At 43.2% G+C, this 21,233-nt stretch overlaps 1 pseudogene; it reads right to left on the bottom strand.

The window, feature by feature from the left end:
- Nucleotides 1-12,507: 12,507 nt before the first annotated feature.
- LOC111150404 lies at nucleotides 12,508-21,005 on the bottom strand (annotated as a pseudogene).
- Between the last annotated feature and the right edge of the window lie 228 nt (nucleotides 21,006-21,233).

Genomic DNA, 21,233 nt, shown 5'->3' with positions numbered 1-21,233 from the left:
ACTCTCTCCCCGGTTTAAGTCCTTCGGAGGCAAGGTTGTGCCTTTCCAGTGTTTGTACCTTCTGTGTGTAACACAGTGAGTGCCTGACTGTTATCTGCCCTGGGTACTTAGGGATGTGGCCCAGGCTTTGGGCTCACACAGACCTTGCCTCCTCACCTCCTAGACAAATTAGCTTCGGGGCCTCACGTTTCCTCATCTTAAGAATGGGGGCAACAATGACTGTTTCGGCTTAAACCAGCTACCATTGTCGGGAGACAATTCTCCACGGGTCTCTTGTATATCTGCAGGTCGTAGGAGCAGAGATATTGCTCACAAAAACAGCTTTTGTTCCAGAGTGTGTGTTCAAGGGTGTTTGTACAGCAAACCGCTTCAGAAGATAGAGATAGTATCTCCCACCAAAGCAGAGGGCCGATTTGTTTGCTGTCCTATATTGTAAAGACAATGTCTCTTTCTGGAGCAAAGTTCAGGAAGGCTTACTGCCCGTTAGAAGAGATTTGGGTTCCTTAAGACTGGAGTTCCTCTCCTGGAATACAGCCACTGTGTGTGCCAGGCTTCACGTGATCTTCACAGTATCACCTTTAGGGAATTGGAGCTCAGGAAACGGGGATGAATGATGATACTCTGGCTACTGCTACTGTTATGATAATAACATGTCCTTTGTCGGGGCGCCTGGGTGGCTCAGTCAGTTAAGTGTCTGCCTTCGGCTCAGGTCATGATCCCAGGACCCTGAGATCGAGCCCTGCATCGGGCTTCCTGATCAGCGGGGAGTCTGCTTCTACCTCTTCCTCTACTTCTCCTTCTGGTCCTGCACTTGTGCACGCACACACACTCTCTCTCAAATAAATACATAAAATCTTAAAAAAAAGAAGAAGAAGAAGAAGAAGAGAAAGAAACTCAGCTCCTCAGGCCCCAGGCAACAGCTTCTCCCTCTGACTCTGCTTTCTGACATTCAGGACTTGGGAAGGAAACAAGGGCTTGTGTGGGACACAGGAGCAGGAGTGCAAGAAGGATTTCTAGAAGTTCAATGTGTTAGGAAGGATACATGGGAAGGATGCGCCAGAGTCCCAGGCTCCAGTATCAACTGTGTCTGGATGGAGGCTATCCTGAACCAGCCAGCATTGTCCTCCCCCAGACAGAAATGCCCTCAGCTTCCATCAGGAGAGGTGCTCAGAGTGCATCTCATTGAATAAGTCCCGCCTCCAGTCCGCAGAAGATTATGGAACAGGTATAATGTCCAGAACCCAAGGAGTTTCCTGTGAGCACATGGAGAATCAAGCAGTGCTGAGAAGGGCAAGGGACCTGCTCTCTGGGTCACCACTCAACACCTCTCCAGATTCATCTCTGTTTCTGCTAATTCCTATTCAAAAAAATTTGTGTGTGACAACATAAACAGCTGTCTCCTCAGAGCCACACCTTTTCTCTTGAGGAGGGCTGCCTTTATTTCCCCTTTCAGAATCTTTGTCTTGTAAGCTTGCTAAATAGTTTACGTATTTGTTTGGCATATCTTTTCCCTATTAGAATGTAAACTCCACAAGGGCATGGGTTTCCCCTCTCTTTCTTGTTTCTTTCCTTCCTTCCTTTCTTCCCCCCTTCCTTCCTTCCTTCCTTCCTTTTCTTCCTTCCCATAAACCGAAAATTTTAACTTTTTCCACAGTTTAATTGAGATATAATTGACATATAATATGTGTCAGTTTCAGATGCGCCATATAATGATTTGATATTTGTATATCTTGTGAAATGATCATCACAATAATTTCAGTTAACATCCATCACCTTCCATCGTTATAATTTTTTTGTGATGATGAGAACTTTGAAGATTTACTCTCCTAGGAACTCTCAGATGTACAATATTGTTAACTACCTCCCCTTATAATTGGAAGTTTGTACCTTTTGACTACTTTCACCCATTTGCCCCACCCCTGACTCCCATGCCTCTGGCAATCATCAATCTGTTTTCTGCATCTGTGAGTTTGTTTGGTTTTTTTTTTTTAGATTTCACGTATTGGTAAGATTGCACAGTATCTGCCTTTCTCTGTCTGACTTATTGCACTTAGCAAAATGCCCTCAAGTTTCATCCATGTTGTTACAAATGGAAGGACTTCCTTATTTCTTGATGGCTGAATGCTATTCTGTTGTATCTATATATACCACATTGTCTTTATCCATTTGTCCATCGCTAGACTCTTAGGTTGTCTCTAGGTCTTGGTTATTGTAAATAATGCTGCAATGAACATGGGAGTGTGGATTTCTCTTTGATTTTGTTTCCTGCAGATAGATGCCCAGAAGCAGAATTGCTGGATCGTATAATAGCTCTACCTTTAATTTTTGGAGGAACCTCCGTACTGTTTGCCATGGTGGCTGCACTAATTTACTTTCCCACCCACAGTGCATGAGGGTTCCCTTTTCTCCACATCCTTGCCAACACTAGTTATTTCTTATTTTTCCGATGGCAGCCATTCTGACAGGCGTATCTCATTGTGGTTTTGATTTGCATCTCCCTGGTGACTAACCATGTTGAGCACCTTTTCATGCACCTGTTAGTCTTCTTCAGAAAAATGTCTGTTCAGTTCCTTTGCCCATTTTTCAATTGGATTGTTTGGGGGTTTTTGTTTTTATTTATTTTTATGTATTTATTTATTTTTTCTTTTTGGCTATTCAGCTGTGAGAGTTCTTTGTATGCTTTGGATATTAACCCTCTATCAGATATATGACTTGCAAATAAATTTTTCCCATTCCGTAGGTTGCTTTTCATTTTGTTCATGGTTTCCCTGGTGGCATAGAAGCTTTAATTTGATGTAGCCCCACTTATCTATTTTGGATTTTCTAAATATTTTGCATACTACTATATGAACAGTAAAGAGTGGCAGTGGGAGCACTGGGTAAGGAGCCTCTAGTTGTGTTCTAGACCTCCTTCTTCTTTGACCTGTGTGATAGCCCTCTGTTTCTTAACTTCCTCAAAGCCCCCTGGGTTAGCTCTCTCCCATTACCTCCTTTTTCCTACTTTTCTCTACTTCCTGTTCTGGGTCTCTAGGTCTTGGTTATTGTAAATAATGCTGCAATGAACATGGGAGTGTGGATTTCTCTTCGATTTTGTTTCCTGCAGATAGATGCCCAGAGGCAACCCACAGAGGTCCTGGAAAACACTGCCCCCAGATTCTCAAACATTCTCCAATTCTTCCCCCCAACCCCCACCAAGAAAGTCAGATTTAAAGGGCTGTGAAAAGGAGTGAAAGTGAAAGGAGAAGGGCTTCCTGAGCTTTCCGCTAGGACTTACTGACTTGACCCCCTTATCCTGAACCTTTGAGTGGGGTTGTTGGAAGGAGCAGGAGTGATGGGGAAGTAGAAGTCCGTCTTTGGCTCCAACTCCTCCCATATCCCATAGCCTGCCCTGTCATTCAGATCAAAAGCCAGATTGTTTACTGTGGCCCATAAGGGCCTACAGAATGACATTCCTATCACCTCTCTGCCCTACTCTGCTGATCTTCCCCTGGTTCGTTCTGTTCTTACCACTCTGGCTCCTCCCTGCTCCTAGAATGGGCCAGGCTGACTTCTCATTTTTTACTGGCTGGTTTTTTCTGCCAGGAATGCTCTTCATTTGACCCTTCATCTCTTTTAGGTCTTTGCTCAAAAGTCATCACCTCTGGGAAGACGAGTTCTCTGATCATTCTACTTATTTATTTCTTTATTTAAAAGGTTTTATTTATTTATTAGAGACAAAGAGAGAGGGAGCACACAAGTTGGGGTGGGGGGAGGAGGGGCAGCAGGAGAGGGAGAAGCAGACTCCCTGCTGAGCAGGGAGCCGGATGCGGGGCTCGATCCAATGACCCTGAGATCATGACCTGAGCCGAAGGCAGACCCTTAACTGACCGAGCCACCCCAGGTGCCCCTCTGATCATTCTATTTAACATTTCAACTTTCTCTCTCTCCCCCATCACACTCTCCATGCCCCTTTTCTGGTTTGTTTTTCACCGGAGCTTTTCCCACCACCTCTGTGTTAAATATTTTATGTATTTATCATATCTTTTTCCCACGAAAATGCAAAGTCCATGAGGGCATGGGTTTTTCATCTATTTTTTTTTTATTGCTATAGCCTCAGAGTTTAGAACAGTGCCTAGAATCCAGTAGGTAGTCAATAAATATCTGTTGAATAAATGAATTAGTGAAAGAGTAAATAGTGCCTTCCCTTCTGTTTCTTCAACTATGAGATCTGTGTGAATGATTGCATGTATGTGTATGAGTGTGGTGGAGGGCCTTAAGAGATAGGTCACATCTAATCCCAAATTAATGGCGTGCGGGGCAGCAGAGTCTCCAGAAATCCACAAATTACCTGCGGCACCTCAGATTATTGGAAGGAATGATAGGACAGTAGGCTACAGACCAGGTTTCAAAGTTAATCTTTACCACTAACTGGTCAAGTTATTTAACATCTCTGGGCTTCAGGCAAATCATCTGTAAAATGGAGAGCTTGGAATAAATAATCACTGAAAACAATGTACAGCTCCTTATGGTTAAAGAAACTTTTTTTACAGGGCACCTGTGTGGCTCGATTAGTTAAGTGTCTGACTATTGCTCTCAGCTCAGGTCTTGATCTCAGGGTCGTGAGTTCAAGCCCTAGGCTGGGCTCCATGCTGGGTGTAGAGCCTACTTTAAATTTTTTTTTTTTTTTTTGCATTATCTTTGAATCTTGTGAGGCAGCCAGGGCAGGTCAGTAGAAGTGAGAGAACACAAAACCTTTTTGTTTTATTGGTTTTTTTTTTTAAGATTTTATTTATTTATTTGACAGAGAGAGATCACAAGTAGGCAGAGAGGTATGCAGAGAGGCAGGAAGAGAGCCCAATGCAGGGCTCTATCCCAGGACACTGAGATCATGACCTGAGCCGAAAGCAGAGGCCCAATCCACTGAGCCACCCAGGCGCCCCATTTTGTTGTTAATTATAATCCCTGACTGGACCCTAAAGAGGAGGGTGGGTCCCATAAATGGAGAACCCTTTGTTTGCTCAGCAATTGATGGGGGACAGATTTGGACTTGCCAGAGGGCTAAACTGTGTTATATAAGATAGAATCAGCTAAGACACTGAAGATAAGGTAAGAACCTGGAGCAGGGGTGGGAGAAGCAGAAGATGGGGCAGAGGCCCATTTGTGTGTTTGGGGAGGGGGCGTGGGAGAGGGGTTGTCAAGAAGAGGCAGTTTTGTGGCCAGATGAGCAAGTGGGGTATGGGAGAGAAAAAATAGAGGAATTGAATTTGTTCTGCCAGGCGTGATGTAATCCCTTCCTACATCTACTTCAGAAAATCCAAGTTACTTCTGAATGCTTTGGCCCAGCTGAATTCTCTCTGGAGAACAGAAATCCCTACAAACCCTGCTTGAAGGCTGCCAAAAGGGAAGGGATTGCCAACATCGTGGCCACATGATGGAGAAAAGGAGAGCTCAGGTTCATTGAAACAAGGCTCTGGCCCAGAAAGTGGGGCTATGACAGGCAATACCACCCGTTCTTGTACTGATATATTCCATTTTCCCCCCAATATTGTGTAAAGGGTCTGCTGTAGACTGAATGTTTGTGTCCTCTTCAAATTCACATGTTGAAACCTAATCCCCAAGGGGATGGTACTAGGAGGTGTGGTCTTTAGGAAGTGGTTAGGTCATCAGAGTGGAATTGTCATGAATGGGATTAGTGCCCTAATAAAGGAGGCTCCAGAGAGCTTCCTGGCTTTTTCTACCATGTGAGGATCTGGCAAAAAGATGGCCGCCTGTGAACTAGGAAGTGGGTCTTCATACTTGATCTTGGACTTCAGGTCTTATTATTTTACTGTGTCATCAGTTTATTCTAATGACACACTCTATTGCCTTGAGCTCTGTAATTGCTTTAAGCAGTAGAGTCTTCTTTAGTCTGATAAAAGAGTCATCATGTTAAGAGTCATTAGGGTTGGAATTGAAGAAATCTAGAGCCTTAGCTTAGCACTTTGACTTCACAATTAAGTTTTTGATTTTGCAAACTTAGGTAAATGGAAAAGCACTTTGAACTCACTTTTGGATAATTAGCAGAAAGAGACAATGGCTTTGCAAGTCACAGTGTGGCAGGGTTCAAACTGAGCAAATGAGAACAAAAATCAACACTTTCATATTCATACAAACCTTCTGCCACAAAGAATTTTCATTTAACTTAGGGTGATAAATCTGGGTAATTATGTGATAAGATTATTCATAAAACTGTTAATCAAACTCATATATTTTGTGGCATCTCATACATAACTCTGCAATTGGAATCTTAAAGGAAAATACATTATTTGAATCTAAAAATATCACTCCATTGTAACCATTTATCAGCAAAAATGGAAAAATGTCTCTTGGCTAGTTCTGTTTAGTCACTTACTGCAGTAGAAGGTGTTATAGCCAAGACATACAATTATAAATAATACAATGTATGCCTGTTTCTAATGCGTACTCCCCAATAAACATCCAATGTAAATAAAGAAATACACTTTTGGTCTAGAATAGATATTAAAAAAAATCCTTTTAAAGTCAGGGTTTGCCATGGATAGATAAAGACAGAAAAATCCTTTCTCTATTTTATTTTGTTAAATCCATACATAAAAACTTTTGGAGGGTATCTACTAGCCAGGATCTTATTCAGGCATTTGCCATCTGAGATAGGAAGGTATAAATAACACCAGAATGAAGATGGCAAGTTTGAAGGTAATTTAAAAAGCTGGATGTGTGCTAAATCGCTGAACATGATACCCAGGGCTAGTACATTCGGAGGGAATCCACAGACTGACTTTCAGACACTAAGCTTCACTTATGCTTTTCTCTTTAAATGAAATTAATTCTCACGTGGGCTGGGGGAGCACCTTTCAAAGGAATATTCCCTTTTCGGTAGCTTAGAAGCATTCATTTGCCTCCCTTGGATTACCCATATTCTCTTTCGGCTCAGCAATTTCCACCTCACTGTAGAAAGTCATTTCATCCTTGGGCAGAAGTGCATTTCCGGATATATTGGGCACTTTTGATCCCTGTTGGCTCAGGGGACTTCTTTGAAGATCACAGTCAGGAAAAACATTTTTCTGTGGATAACAACAATTGGGAGAATTCTGGGTAACTCTTAGAACCACTGAAATCAGTGCATTTTCAATAGGTGTGGTTCTTTCATAGATTAGCAGATGGGTTGGCAGTCAAGATTAAAGCAGCATATTGAGGACTGAAAAAAAAATGAGAACTTAATTAACTTCATTCTCCTGTTGATGGACATTTTAGGTTGTCTGCTCTTTTTCAGTATTACAAATAATATTGCATTGATACTCGTGGCTGTGTAAGATTTCCTCTAGACTATATTCTCATAAGTAGAACCGTTGGGTCAAAGGGTGTATACATCTTTAATTTCACTAGATATTATCACATGGCTCTCCAAAATGCCTGTACCAATTTATACTCCCATCAACCGGAAGTGAGATTTTCTGTTATTCTACCTCTTCACCAAAACTCAGTAGTATCTGGATTTTACATTTTTATTGGTTGTCCAATGGTGGTAAAATTGCATTCCCTTACTGTTTTAATTTGTACTTCTCAGAGGAACAGTCATATTAGATAACTTTCCTATATCCTTTGGCCCTTAAGCTTCCTCTTCTGTGAGTTACCAATTTCTATTCTGCTGGCTTGTTTTTTTTCTCCTATTGATTTGTAAGATCTTCTTTAAAAATACCCTTTGTAATTTTGTTTCGCAAATAGCATCTTCTAGTTCATGGATTTTCTTTTCATTTTATCTTTGGGAGTATTTTGTAGGTCTGAAGTATGTAATTTTAGTGTAGTTGAATTTATTGATCTTGCTTTTTGTATATTTAAGAAATCTTTCCCTATACCTTGGTCACAAATATATTTTCCTAAATTGGGTTCAAAAATGTGTAAGGCTTGATTTTTCACAACTGGAATTTATTACTTTTGTTTATTGTGTGTTAGTTCTCTATTGCTGTATGACAAATTACTACAAACGGCAGCTTACAGTAGGACAGATTTATCAGCTCAAAATTCAGTAGGTCAAAAGTCTAATACAAAATAGTTGAGTTCTCTGCTGATGATCTTAGGAGGCTGAAATTTAGTTGTTGACTATTTGTGTGTTCATCTTCCAAGATAACATGGTTGTGGTAGGATTTAGTTCTTTGCAGCTGTAGGACTCAACTTCTAATTTCCTTGCTGGCTATTAATCAGAGGCCACTCTAGCTCTTAGAGACCATCCACCTTCCTTACCATGTGGCTCTCCTCGATCTTCAAAGCCATCTTTAAGGCCACTCTCTTGTGTTAAATCACTCTGCATGCTTCAGATGTCTCTGACTGAGAATCTCTTCTTCAGGAAGAGTCCTGTCCTTTTTAAGGGCTCATCTGCTTAGGTCAGGCCCACCTAGGATAATCTCTCTATTTTAAAGTCAACTGATTTGGGATCTGAATTACATCTGCAACATTCCTACACAGCAGCACCTAGATTGGTGCTTGATTAAATAAGTAAGAGAAGCTGTGGGTATACCATGGCCTCCATAATTTGGGGGCCATCTTAGAATTTGGCCTACCACATGCTATAAAGTAAGGATGAATATTTTTTTTTCATTTGGATCACTACTTTCATTTTGGAAAATTTAAGACATATACAAAAGTAGAGAAAATAATTTCATGAACTGTTATGTTCCCAGTACCCTGCTTCTGTAATTTCACATGGCTAATTTTGTTTCATCTACATCCCCTTCTCCCCATACCCCACCTGCAGATTATTTTTCAGCAAATCTGAGACTTAGTAGTCTGTAAATCTTTCCATATGTATCTTTAAAGACAATAATTTCGTTCTGCCTGGAATTAGCCAAACTCGGGCACCATTCTTCAGACTGCCAAGTCTGCCCAAGACTTCTGACACCAACTGCAAGTTCAGGGGTTTCCTAAAATCACCTTCAGTTTTGATAATTTGCTAGAAATTTGCAGAGCACTCACAGAAACTGATTATATTCACAGTCACATTTATTATAGGCAAAGAAAGCAAACTAGAAGATACGCATAGGGCAGTATCTTGGACTAGGAGGGCTCCAAATGTAAAGTTTCCATGTCCTCAGGGATGCATTACCCGCCCAGCATTGATATGTGGCAATAAGTATATGGAGTACTGCCAAGTCAGAAAGCTCACCCAAGCTTTGGCGTACAGACTTCCCACTGGGGTCTCATTATGTAGGCATGATTGATTGAATCATCACCCATGTGGTTGAACTCAATCTCCAGGCCCCCTCTGCTCCCAGAGGTCGAGCTGATACATGTGGCTCACAACCCCAACCCTCTAATTACACGGCTGGTCTTTCTGTCGGGGCCAGTCGCTACCCTGAGTCATCTCCTACCCTGAGTCATCTCATTAGCATAGACTATCAGGCAAAGGCTAAAGAACCCACCATGAATAAAAAGACATTCCAATCATTTAAGAAATTCCTAGGGTTTAGAGGTTAGCTCCCAGGAACTGAGAGCAAAGGCCAGCCAAGTCTGTCCATCCATCCTTCCTTCCTTTCTCCTTCCGTCCTTCCTTCCCATGATACCACTATGACACCTAAAAAATTAAAACAATTTCTTATTGTCATCAAATATCCAATAAAGGTTCTAATTTCCCCCCATTGTCTATTTTAAAAAAAAGCCAGTTGATATCTATAAATCAGTATCCTAACAAGCCTCACACATTGCACTTGGTTGATATGTATCTTAAGTTTCTTTTAGCTTATAGGTTCCTCTTCCCTCTTCCCCCACCCCCCACCCTTGCAATATATTTGTAGAAGAAAATGAGTCATTTGTTCTATAGAGTCTACCATGTTCAGGATTTTGCATAAATTACATAACCATAAAACACCGTTTACACGTGACATATTTGAACTCACTGAGCTAGAACAGACAGTTCAAATACACCTTGCAGCACACATTTCACAGGCACAGGCAAGCATTTTAAAGACTCTTGTGAAAAAGCTACTAGTTGAGGGAACAGCTGGGTGACCTGGGAACTCTGGAATATCTGTTCTGGTCTGTCCTTGATCATCTTCCACGTGGAACGGCACGTTACCCTCTTGTGAATGAGTGGTCCAGTGCTTGGAAAGCTCTAGGACTTCAAGGCCTGTTTCTGTATGACAGATAACTTCAAAGAGGCCTGTACCTATGGCCCTGCCTAAGGGGATTTTCTTTTCTTTTCTTTTCTTTTTTAAAGGGAAAGGGAGAGAGAGAGACTCTTTTTTTTTTTTAATTTATTTGACAGAGAGAGATCACAAGTAGGCAGAGAGGCAGACAGAGAGAGGGGAAGCAGGCTCCCCGCCGAGCAGAGAGCCCGATGTGGGGCTCGATCCCAGGACCCTGGGATCATGACCTGAACTGAAGGCAGAGGCTTTAACCCACTGAGCCACCCAGGCGCCCCCTAAGGGGATTTTCTAAGAATAAAACGAACTGCGTGTCTGTCAGTGACTTGGAATCCCCCAAGACTTCTGCTTGTCAGGAAATGAAGATTTGACCAACAAGGGCTTTGGAGATCTGTGGTCCAGCTGTATAAACTCTGGAAAAAAACAAAACTGGGACTCTGGCTGAATTGGGAATCAGGTCTTGTGGGCCCAAATGACTTCTAAGTCAGAATGACACAGATTTATAGAGGTCAACTGTAAAAAACTTGACTAAAGAAAACTGGCCCTGTCTCAAAAACAGACATGTCTTTCAACAAAGTTCTTTGAGAAGTGCTCAGAGGTGAGAGCTGAGCCCCCAAAAGTGCCTTTAGAGATCCCATCACGATTGTCTTGCTGCTGATAGATCTGCAAGTCTTCAAAAGAGCTTTGGTGTCATGTGGGAGAAATCGGTCCCCCACAACGAGTATGAAGTCAGTGTTCTTAATATATTTTCTTTTTTAAATTTTATTTTATTTATTTATTTTTGAGAGAGAGAGAGAGAGAGAGAGAATGAGGGGGAGTGCAGAGGGAAAGGAAGAAGCAGGCTCCCTGCAGGGAGCCTGATGCGGGACTTGATCCCACGACCCTGGGATCATGACCTGAGTCAAAGGCAGAGGCTTAACCACTGAGCCACCCGGGCACCCTCTTAATATATTTTTAAAAAGGCAAAGCTACTTCTTTCACTTGTGGCTTCACTCCGGGCTTTTGTCCTGGCGAACACACCATTTGAGGGTGGGATGGATACCATGGCCATCCCATGGACCCCCTCATGGCCAGGAGCCCTCAGCTTATGGGACTGCATGAAGTACTCTGACCAAATAAATGCCAAGGTGTTTGGCAGATTTAAAATGTAGATATACGGGGCGCCTGGGTGGCTCAGTGGGTTAAAGCCTCTGCCTTCGGCTCAGGTCATGATCCCAGGGTCCTGGGATCGAGCCCCGCATCGGGCTCTCTGCTCAGTGCGGAGCCTGCTTCCTCCTCTCTCTCTGCCTGCCTCTCTGCCTACTTGTGATTTCTGTCTGTCAAATAAATAAATAAATAAATAAATAAATAAATAAAATGTAGATATACAAGCTGATCTGTCACAGTGCTGAAACTCTGAAGCACATATGCTTCTATATTCCAAACCCAGAACTCACTCCTTCCCAAGATCTGCCTGTCTATTACCTGTCTGGCAACACAGATGTGAAACCCAGAGCACCAGCTAAGCTCCTTTTTAGGGAGCATGGGCTGCTACCCATGGTGGGCTTCAGGGATGAAGTTAGTACCTTTCTTCCTCCCTGGCTTCTATCACCAGAATCTCCATTTGGACCACCAAGGCCAGCTTCTGGAAAACAGAGGTTTGCTCATTGTGGGCTCGGGACAGGTTCCCTGGCCAACTGTCCCATGGGGGGAAGGTTATACACATGGAAGCGCATTTTCCATGAAGAAATGGAGCTCACTGGATCGTTGTTCCTCCAGAGGAGAGTTGCTAGGAGAAACCCTGTGTTGGGAGCCAGACCCAGCGAGGGCAGACTTGTAGGATAGCCCTGAGGAGCTGGAATGTCATCTTGCCATGTGGCTCGGGGAGGTGGAGGATGAAGCTGGGTTCTTACAAGAACCGTGCTGGGGGCTGAAATGCTTCCTGAAGAGGATGCTGGGGAGGAATGGACTCTGAGACTCAGTGGAAGACTTCAGGTCTGGGAGGTCGTTGCCAAATGGAGCTAGGGGGGTGGGGTCGGGAGTGAAAGTTCTGTGCTGCCCAATGCCACGTACAGATTGACTTGGGTCCAGGTTCTGTGGTGCTGCAATGAAGTCTGTTGTTCTTCTGGAAAGCTTTGCTCAGGGGAGCCTGGCAGGAGCGCACTTTGTAGCCAGAACTCTTGGGACTTTTCTCCTCAGACTGCTCCAGTGTCACTGTTCATTCCACCAGAAAATTGAGGATGATTACAGAGAACCAGAGCAGGGTGGATGGTCCAGAGGGTTGGGCTTTGGAAAATTCCTTTTTTACTATACATAAAGATCTGAGACTTTGATGCAAAGCAATGGTGTTGCCAGCTTTGGCTGAAAGGATGAGGACCATGTTATGAGGCTTAGTCTATGATTCCTTCACCCTGACTTTGAAAGAGCCATTCCTTTCTTCTTGGTCAGTATTGATGTCAGCAGCCCATGATGTGGTCTACTCTCCTTACATGGAGACGTGGTCTACACCCAGCCTTGGGGCCAGAGAGTTTGGATCTCAGCATCCAGGAAAGCTTTCACCTTTCTATTCCCCAGAATGGCTCTTGTTTCTTTCCAGACCAGTGTCTGACAGAACACCTCCTTGATTTCAGCATTCTCTTCCAATTTCTTCCACGCTCTCTTCCCCTTTTCCTCTTCTTTACCAGAACAAATCTGTTCTCTCTGCTCCGTGTCTTTCTCCTCTTCCTGCGTCTCTGCAATCTTTGCTTGTGTGTGTGCCTGGCATTCATCCTGGTACTTGGCCAGCTGCTCTGGCATCGCCCTGCCAATAGCTTCTTTCGGTTTCTATGGTGGCTCCTTCAGATGCACTGGCCCCTCCTGCCACCCCCCAGCTCCCAGAGAAGTTTTTGAGACAGTATAAGCAGGATGTTCTTGCTGCAGAGCAGGAAGGAACTCCCATGGCCATGCATTTCAGAATGGACTTGGCTGCTCAGCTCCCACGTTTGTACCTCCATGTCTGATAGGTTCCCATTAATATCCTAGGCAAAGGACTTCCTTTGTACCCTCTCTTAGTGGTTCTGGAAGCCCGACCCAACTCCTCAGTACATCTCTCCAAGGCACTGACAGGTCTTTGCAGAGGGAAGAGAACTCTTTGAATTCCTGGTTCAATCCACCTCATGGGAATCTCTTTCATCCCCCATATCACAGAGGGGTCTTCCTTCTGTAGACTCACTGAGCAGCTACTTCAAGTCCAAATCAGTGAGAGAGACCATGGCAGTGACCTCTTGGACAAATCATTGTCAGAAGCAGAGCAGAGGGTTGAGATCAAGGGGTGGGAGGTGCTCCCCTATTCCCACAGGCTTATGCCCCTCATGCCTGTTTTGGGGGTAGACTATTTCTCTTTCTGAAATTTTTTTACTGTCTCTTTATCATTTAGTGCCCCTTGAGCACTCCTCTTCCTTCCTCCTCTTCTTATTCCTCCTCCTCTCCTTCTCTTTCTTCTCCTTCTCCTTCTTCTTCCCAGCATTAAGGGCTGTGAAACCAGTTTAGGAAAACCTGGGCTTTTTTCACTTCTTCTCCCTGTTGAAAGTGTCATCTTTTTCCTTTTTTCTCTTCTTACTCTCTTCCTTCAACTTGTTCAGTAATTTTCCTTCTTTAGTGAAGTTGTTGTCAAATTCTGTTGCTTGTCATAATTGCAGATCCTCAGGTTGATGTAAAGTGCTCCCATACTTCATCAGAGAAGCAGGAAGAAGCTCATTACATGCTTCAAGTCCAAATCCACAGGCAGAAGAGTCAGATGCATCACACTCATGCCCCATACCAATCAACTCCCATATTTGGTCTTTTCCATGATTCTTTCCACCTCATTTCCAGATTGAAGACCTTCTCCTTTTTGCTGCACACTCTTCACTAGCCCTGGGTAGAACTCTGGGCACCTTCATCACCTGGGTCAAAGACATGAGTGTAATCTGAACAGTTGCTTCAGCCAGCTTAGAATCTCGATGCTCTTCTGCTCTCCCAACTTCCTCATGCCCAGATTTCTTTAAAAATGTGAGATTCAGAGGGCCTGGAAAAGAGGTGAACTGGATCCTGTGGTGTTCCAACATGACTACAAACAAACATTGGCAGCTATCACTGTCACAAGTGTAACAGCACGGTGGGCTGCAAATGTTTCCTTGCTAGCAGGCTTGGCCAGATGCATTGGCTGCAACTCTTGTTATCAATTGGACCCAGAAGCAAGTCTACCAATGGTGCCCCATACAGTTCCACAGTCCATGTCCATGGATCAAAATACTCCCATGGGAGTCAGAAAGGAGAAGGAAAATCCCAACTCAAGGTCTGTGAAACATTTCAGGAGACAGTCTGGTGGCTTGTAGTTAATGCCCTGGGAGAACTTGGAAATTAGGCTTTTCAAAAACTAGTTGTTAAAGAAGAGCCCTCACTTAAGACTCAAAAATAAGAAAACAAACAATCCAGTTAAAAAATGAGCAAAAAGACCTGAACAGGCACCTCACCAGAGAAGATATACAGATGGCAAATAAGCATATGAAAAGATGCTTCACATCCCATGTCATTAGGGAAATGCAAATAAAAACAACGGAGATACCACTGCAGCCCTATTAGAATGGTCCAAACCCAGAACACTGACGACACCAAATGCTGGCAGGGTGATGGAGCAACAGGAACGTGCATTCATTGCTGGTCGAAATGTAAAATGGTACAGCTACTTTAGAAGACAGTTTGGCAGTTTCTTACAAAGGTAAATATACTCTTATTATACCATCCAGCAATAATGCTCCTTAGTATTTATCCAAAGGAATTGGAAACTTATGTCTACACAAAAGCCTGCATATGGATGCTTATAGCATAATTGTTCATAGTTTGTTCGTATTTTCCAAAACTTGGAAACAATAAAAATGTTCTTCAGTAGGTGAATAGATAAAAATGGAATGTTATAATAGAGTCGTTCAGTGCTAAAACGAAATGAGCTATCATGGCACCTGGGTGGCTCAGTCAGTCGGGCATCTGCCTTTAGCTTAAGCCATGGTCTTGGGGTCCTGGGATCAAGCCCTGCATTAGGCTCTCTGCTCAGCAGTGGGTCTGCTTCTCCCTCTCCCTTTGTGATCTTTTGCTCTCTCTTAAAAAAAAAATTAAATCTTAAAAAAAAAAAAAGAATGAGCTGTCAAGTCATGATAAGACTTAGAGGAACTTTTAGTGCCTGTTCCTAAGTGAAAGAAGCCAATGTGAAAAGGCTACATGTGTGCTTCCAACTATATGATCTTCTAGAAAAGGCAAAACTATGGAGACAGTAAAAAGATTGGTGGTTGCTGAAGATTGGGTAGGAGAGAGGAATGTGAAGGGGGAGCACAGAGGATTTGGGGGGCAGTGAAACTATACTGTATGACACAGTAATGGTGAATACATGTCATTACACATTTACACTATGGACTTTAGTTAATAATATACCAATACTGGTTCATCCATTGTAACAAATGTACTGCATTGATGCAAAATGTAAATAGTAGGGGAAACTGGGTTGGTGGTGGAGGGAGTAGGCATTTGGGAACTCTCTGTACTTTTCAATTCATTTTTCTGTAAATCTAAAACTACTCTAAAAAATAATTTTTCAAAAAGCCCTCACAACCATGGAGGAAAAGAAAAGACCTTTTGTAGGAAGTCTCCCAGATGAGAGTGGCATCTGGAGCATAGTGGAGAGTGCTCACTGAGCCCAGAACCTGGAAGAGAAAAGGAGACCAGGCTTTCCAGGGTCATGACCAAGCAGAGCCACCACGGGCAAAGGAGTAGCTCTGCATGGGACTCATGGCCTTCAGGGAGAGGGGAAGCAGGTCTTGGGGGTGAGAAGGCACTGAGGGGGTAAGTGCTTGTGATCAGAAGCTAAGAGTGGGACACTTAACTGACTGAGCTACCCAGACGCCCCTGCAGGACCCCTGCTCTTCCTCTAATGCATGTTACACCTTCACTGATCTAGAGCACCTTAAACATGACTATTCTGAAGTTTCTTTCTGTTCCATAACATTGACTTCACCTGTACTGAGTTCATTATCAGATTATTTTGTTAGATTTTTTCCTTAGCATACGACTTCTTTATGTACTCTAGAATTTTTGTTTGCGCATTCATTCGGAGTGCCTTTTCCTTGCTTTTTGTTTTCCTTTTCCTTTGTTTGTTTTTCACCTACCTTTTGACTTCCTTGAAAGGTATGGCAATTGCCTCAACTCAGCCCTCCTTCACAGTGGGAAATTGAATGGAAGTGACATACACACCCTGTTTCCTGAGTTCGTTACTCTGTATACCATCGTGTGTGTGTGTGTGTGTGTGTGTGTGTGTGTGTGTGTGTGCGCAAGCGCGCATATGTGCATGTTTACTTCCATAGTGAACCCGGGGCATCTCTTGGAAAATGATTCTGTACCAATTCAGACTTCTCTTACCAGATTCCCAGCCATGCCCTCTTTCCAGCCTGAAACTCCAGCCTCTGTGTGCACAGGCTGCATTCAAATTTTGGTGAACTTGACCCCAGTCGAGGTTTGATGGAAGAGAATGGCTCTCTTCCTATTTCTACCTGCTTCTTCTATATAAACTATTCTAGAATCTTTGCTTCCATTTGCCGGGGAGTCAGAGAAAACCTTTCTGCAGTGAAAGGGAAGAACAAAGCAGAAATTCAGAGAGAAATAAAAACATCTAAAGATGAAGAGGGAGAATTCATGAGTACCCCATTTTCCTCAAGCCCTGTTCTCTCTGCTATTCTTGAAGTTTGATTGTCTAACTCTACCTTCTATTCCAGGACACACCTTAGTATCTTTATAATACCCCTCTCATACATTTCTGCTGAAGCTAGCTCCAAAGGGTTTCTGATACTTAAAATCAAGAGGCACAGTGAATACGTGTCTTTTGGGCATCCCTTGGTCCAGGGTGCTTATGATTGCTGGATCCCACACTGTGGGAGTTCTCAGTCCCAGAACCCCTGCATTCAAGTAGCAATGTTGGCTCTCACTGTGCACCAGGAAGGTTTGGATATCTCTCAGTCTAAGCAAACTTTGATGGGAAGACAGGGTTTGGTTTGGTTTCCTGCCGCACTGTGCATTGCAGGAAACTAAGTGCTTAAGGGTTTACATGATGTGGGGAACCTAGGGGAATGAGGGTCTACAGGTTGTGGGTGGAAGATTGGAGTAACAGCCATCAATGCTTCCAGCATGAAGCACTGGCCAGGGACACGCCATTCTCAAAAGTTCTCCAGGCAGGGGGTGGGGGGAGGCTGGGTGGCTCAGTCAGTTAAGCGTCTACCTTCAGCTCAGGTCATGATCCTGGAGTTCCAGGGTGGAGTCTCACATCGGGCTCTCTGCTCATCGGGGAGTCTGCTTCTCCCTCTGACCCTCCCCCTGTCTCGTGCCTTTTCTCTCTCATTCAAATAAATAAAATCTTTTAAAAAAAAAAGTTCTCCAGGAAATTACAGCTCTCAAGTGTGCAGAAATGACCCAGCCAGCTTTCTCTCCAGCAGGGAAGTGGGAACCTGAGACGTTCAGGAAGTGATGGCATTTGGCCACGGTGACTGCCAAGTGGGAAGTGGCAGGCAATTCCAAGAGTCTGGAGTTCACAGAGAGCTCTGAGAAAATGGAGATTGTGGAGAAGAACTTCGAAGTAGGAGGTAACCATGCAAAGCTGACAACAAACAGTTGAGCCCGAGGACCCTTGAAGACAAGAAAATCGTGTGTATTGAGAACCAGAGGACTCCTGAGGTGAAAACGGATGAACCAAATGATCTCTAAGGCCTTTTCCAGTTTTCAGATCTGGCGAGTCTTTAACACAGTCCACACAGTGTCCCCTGTAGACTCATTGATAGCAAAGGAAAACCCAGAAGGGTGCGAAGCTGGACCACTCTTAGTAAAGTGACAAGAGCCCTTTGCACACTGGCCTATGATTGGGAAGGTGGTGCCCAGTATTTCACTATGGTTTGCTTTTCTTGAACTTCAGCTTTCCTGAACAAACCAACCCTTCCTCCACTCCTTAGCTTTCTCCCATTGTTTCGGTCCCTTGCGTTGGGTGCTGTGACCTGCCATTGAGGACACACTATCCTGCCCCAACTTACTTGCTCAATGTTGGTTCATTAATGGTGTCCTTCTTTCCAGTTTGGCTGGAGGGGAGAGAAACCCATTTGCCTCCTTTGGCTCCTTGACCAATCTGCTTAACCGAATGCACCAGGTGCTGGGACAAAGACCCACGCCTCCTTCCCACTTAAAAAATTATCCCATCTTTTTTCAAACTGCTTCTTCAGCCAGCCTGTTTTTCTCTCCTCTCTTCACGGAATATGTAAAATCTTTCTTGTACATTAAGAGCTTGTGAAAGATTTCCTTGCCTCAGCCACATGATTTCCAAAATGTGTTAATTATGCATTACTCACACACTCTCTGAGCTTTCGCTGCTAATGTCGTTTTACTGGACTGGGGAGAAGGCACTTGTAAGTGATTACATAATCTTCAGACTTGCTGACAAGGAAGTATAAGCCACTATAATATGCTTAAGTGGGGGGTCCTCGTTTTTGATTTATTGTCCTGATGAAATAAAATCCTACTGACATTTTCTTCCTTTAGTTAGATGGTAAAGGAAGTCAGCATTTTCTTTCATCTGAATGTTCAACTTTACTTCCATAGACAAACATCTCTGAAAGATTGAGGTAATACTGATGATCCAAACCAAGGACTCAAAATTCCTCTAGTAAAGACTAATGGGTTTTTGTTTTTTTCTGTCAAAGTAAACCGTAGTATGTCATTTCATCCCCTCAAATTTTAGTTTCAGGGGCGCTTGGGTGGCTCAGTTGGTTAAGCATCTGACTCTTGGTTTCAGCTCAGGTCATGATCTCAGGGTTGTAAGATCAAGCCGTGTATCGGGCTCTGCACTGGGTACGGAGCCTGCTTAAGATTCTCTCCCTCCCTCTCCCTCTGCCTCTCCCCACCTTTCTCTGTCTCTTTCTCAAAGATAAATCAATCAATAAATCGATATTAAAAAACAAATTTTAGTTTCAAAAAGGATGCACAGTGCAATCCTCATAAACATGGTGAAATTGGTCAGAAATTCTATAGTTTCTTCATAGTTGCAAATGGTATGATTATTAAATAGACTGATATAGAACACTTGACAGCTCTTTCCTTCTTCTACACTATAATTAATCTTGAAACCAGCTTTATCTGTCAGTTTTCAAAAATAAGTCAGTGAAACATGCAGTTAACACATGGCATGATTCCATGACAATTAGACATGATTCACAGTCCAGAACAGGTTCATGCAGAAACCAGCTTTGCCTTTGATGAAAAGTCACTGCATGTTTATAGAGTACCCTCCGAGTGCTTAAGGAAACCTTGTATTTGAGGCTGAAATGCATCTACTACAAGTTGATCTTTTCTGCAGCATGGATTCAATTGTTTATTTTGGTGAAATATTCTTCTTGGGCCCCATCTGTACAATCACAGGAATAAAGAACCATGACAATTTTTAGACATGTCCACAAATTCCTTGATGCTCTTCTCAGGTGTGTTTTATGGCCTCTCCACTTGAATCTGGGCTGTCCTTAGCGACTCCTTTGTCACCAATGGAACCAACAGAAATGAGCCGCATAATCTCTGAGGCAAGTTCAGAGAAGGCCATGTGGCTTCTGTTTGGTTCCTGGGACACCTGGCTGTGGAGAATGTAACCTAACCACCGAGCCCCATATCAGGCTTCACATTCAGTGGAGAGTTTGCTTGAGATTCTCTCTCTCTCCCCCTCTCCTTCTGCCTCTCCCCCCACCTCTCTCTCCAAAATAAATAAATACATCTTTAAAAAAAAAAGAGAGAGAGAGAAACCTATGGGGCCTAAATTTAAAACATTTTGGGAAATACTGACTTTCCATTATAGCTCTGAATTCAAAAAGAAAGCCTATTGCAGTTGGAAAGTAAGGGGCTATTGGTTAAAACAGAAATTACGCACAAGTGCAGGGAGTACATCAGCTATCATCAGGAAGGAAGTTACTTACCCTGAATAGGAAAACATGTGGGTTTTAAAATGTCCTATGGTTCTGCCTCTTTGGGTTGTCAAAGGAGAGGCAGAAACTCCTGGGTGGGTTTCAGGACAAATTTATGTATGTATATATGTATGTATGTATGTATGTATGTGTGTATGTATGTATGTATCTATCTATCTATCTATTTACCCATCCATCCATCCATCTTCATTCATTTTATTTGAATAGGTAATATATTCATATAGTTTAAAATTTACAAGGTACAAAGTGATATACGCCATAAATTTCCCTTCCACTTGTCTTCCAGCCATACTGTTTCCAATGTCTTGTCTATCCTTCTAGGGTTAACTTAAACATATATAAACACGTGTGTATATATGTTCTTAAAACAGACATATATAGTGGCATACTATACATATTACATTCTGCACCTTGCTCTTTTCACGTGGAAATACATGCTTAAAGGCATCCCATATCCATACATGGGAAGTTTCCTTACTCTTATTTTTCCCACACCTACCAAATATTCTGTTGTATGGCTGTGCCGTAATGTAACTAACCAGTCGCTTATTGATGGGTCTTTTCCAATTATAAACAATGCAGCGATGAATAAACTTGGATGTGCATTACTTTGCACAAGTGCAAACATACAGAGGATAAATTACTAGATACGGGATTGCTGGGTCCAACGATGGCAGTTGTTGTTGGTGCCTGGCCCAGAACTCTTTTATGGGACTGGCATACCCATTTCCTAGCTGCAGCAGGTGGTGGTTGCTGAAAGTTCACACCTGCTTTCTTTTCTGGGGAACTGCTGTTGACTGACAGTTGCTGCCTGACCTGCAGATGTCTTAGAAGTCACACGCCCTTCTGGAGGTGGCCCTTGACCAACGACTAACAGGTGCATGGGTGTAGCAGCCTGGCCTCTTTGTCTCTGGCCAGGACAGCCTCTACGATCCACTTTTCACTCAAGAGCGCCTTGTGGGATCAGGCTGAGGCTAGATGGATCTGAATCTGCATCTTGCCCTAGTTCCTTCTCCTGACACCCCGCTTCCCTTACTCCCCTGCAGGTTTCTCTGGAGAACATTTCCTCAGTAAGTCACCTGCACAAGAATCCTGGTTGCAGTCTCTGTTT

The sequence above is a fragment of the Enhydra lutris genome, unplaced genomic scaffold (assembly GCF_002288905.1).
Source record: "Enhydra lutris kenyoni isolate GAN:26980312 unplaced genomic scaffold, ASM228890v2 scaffoldscaffold23, whole genome shotgun sequence".
In the NCBI taxonomy this organism is placed as follows: Eukaryota; Metazoa; Chordata; class Mammalia; order Carnivora; family Mustelidae; genus Enhydra; species Enhydra lutris.
Note: the sequence above shows the minus strand (reverse complement) of the source record. Positions and strands in the feature narration are given on the sequence as shown.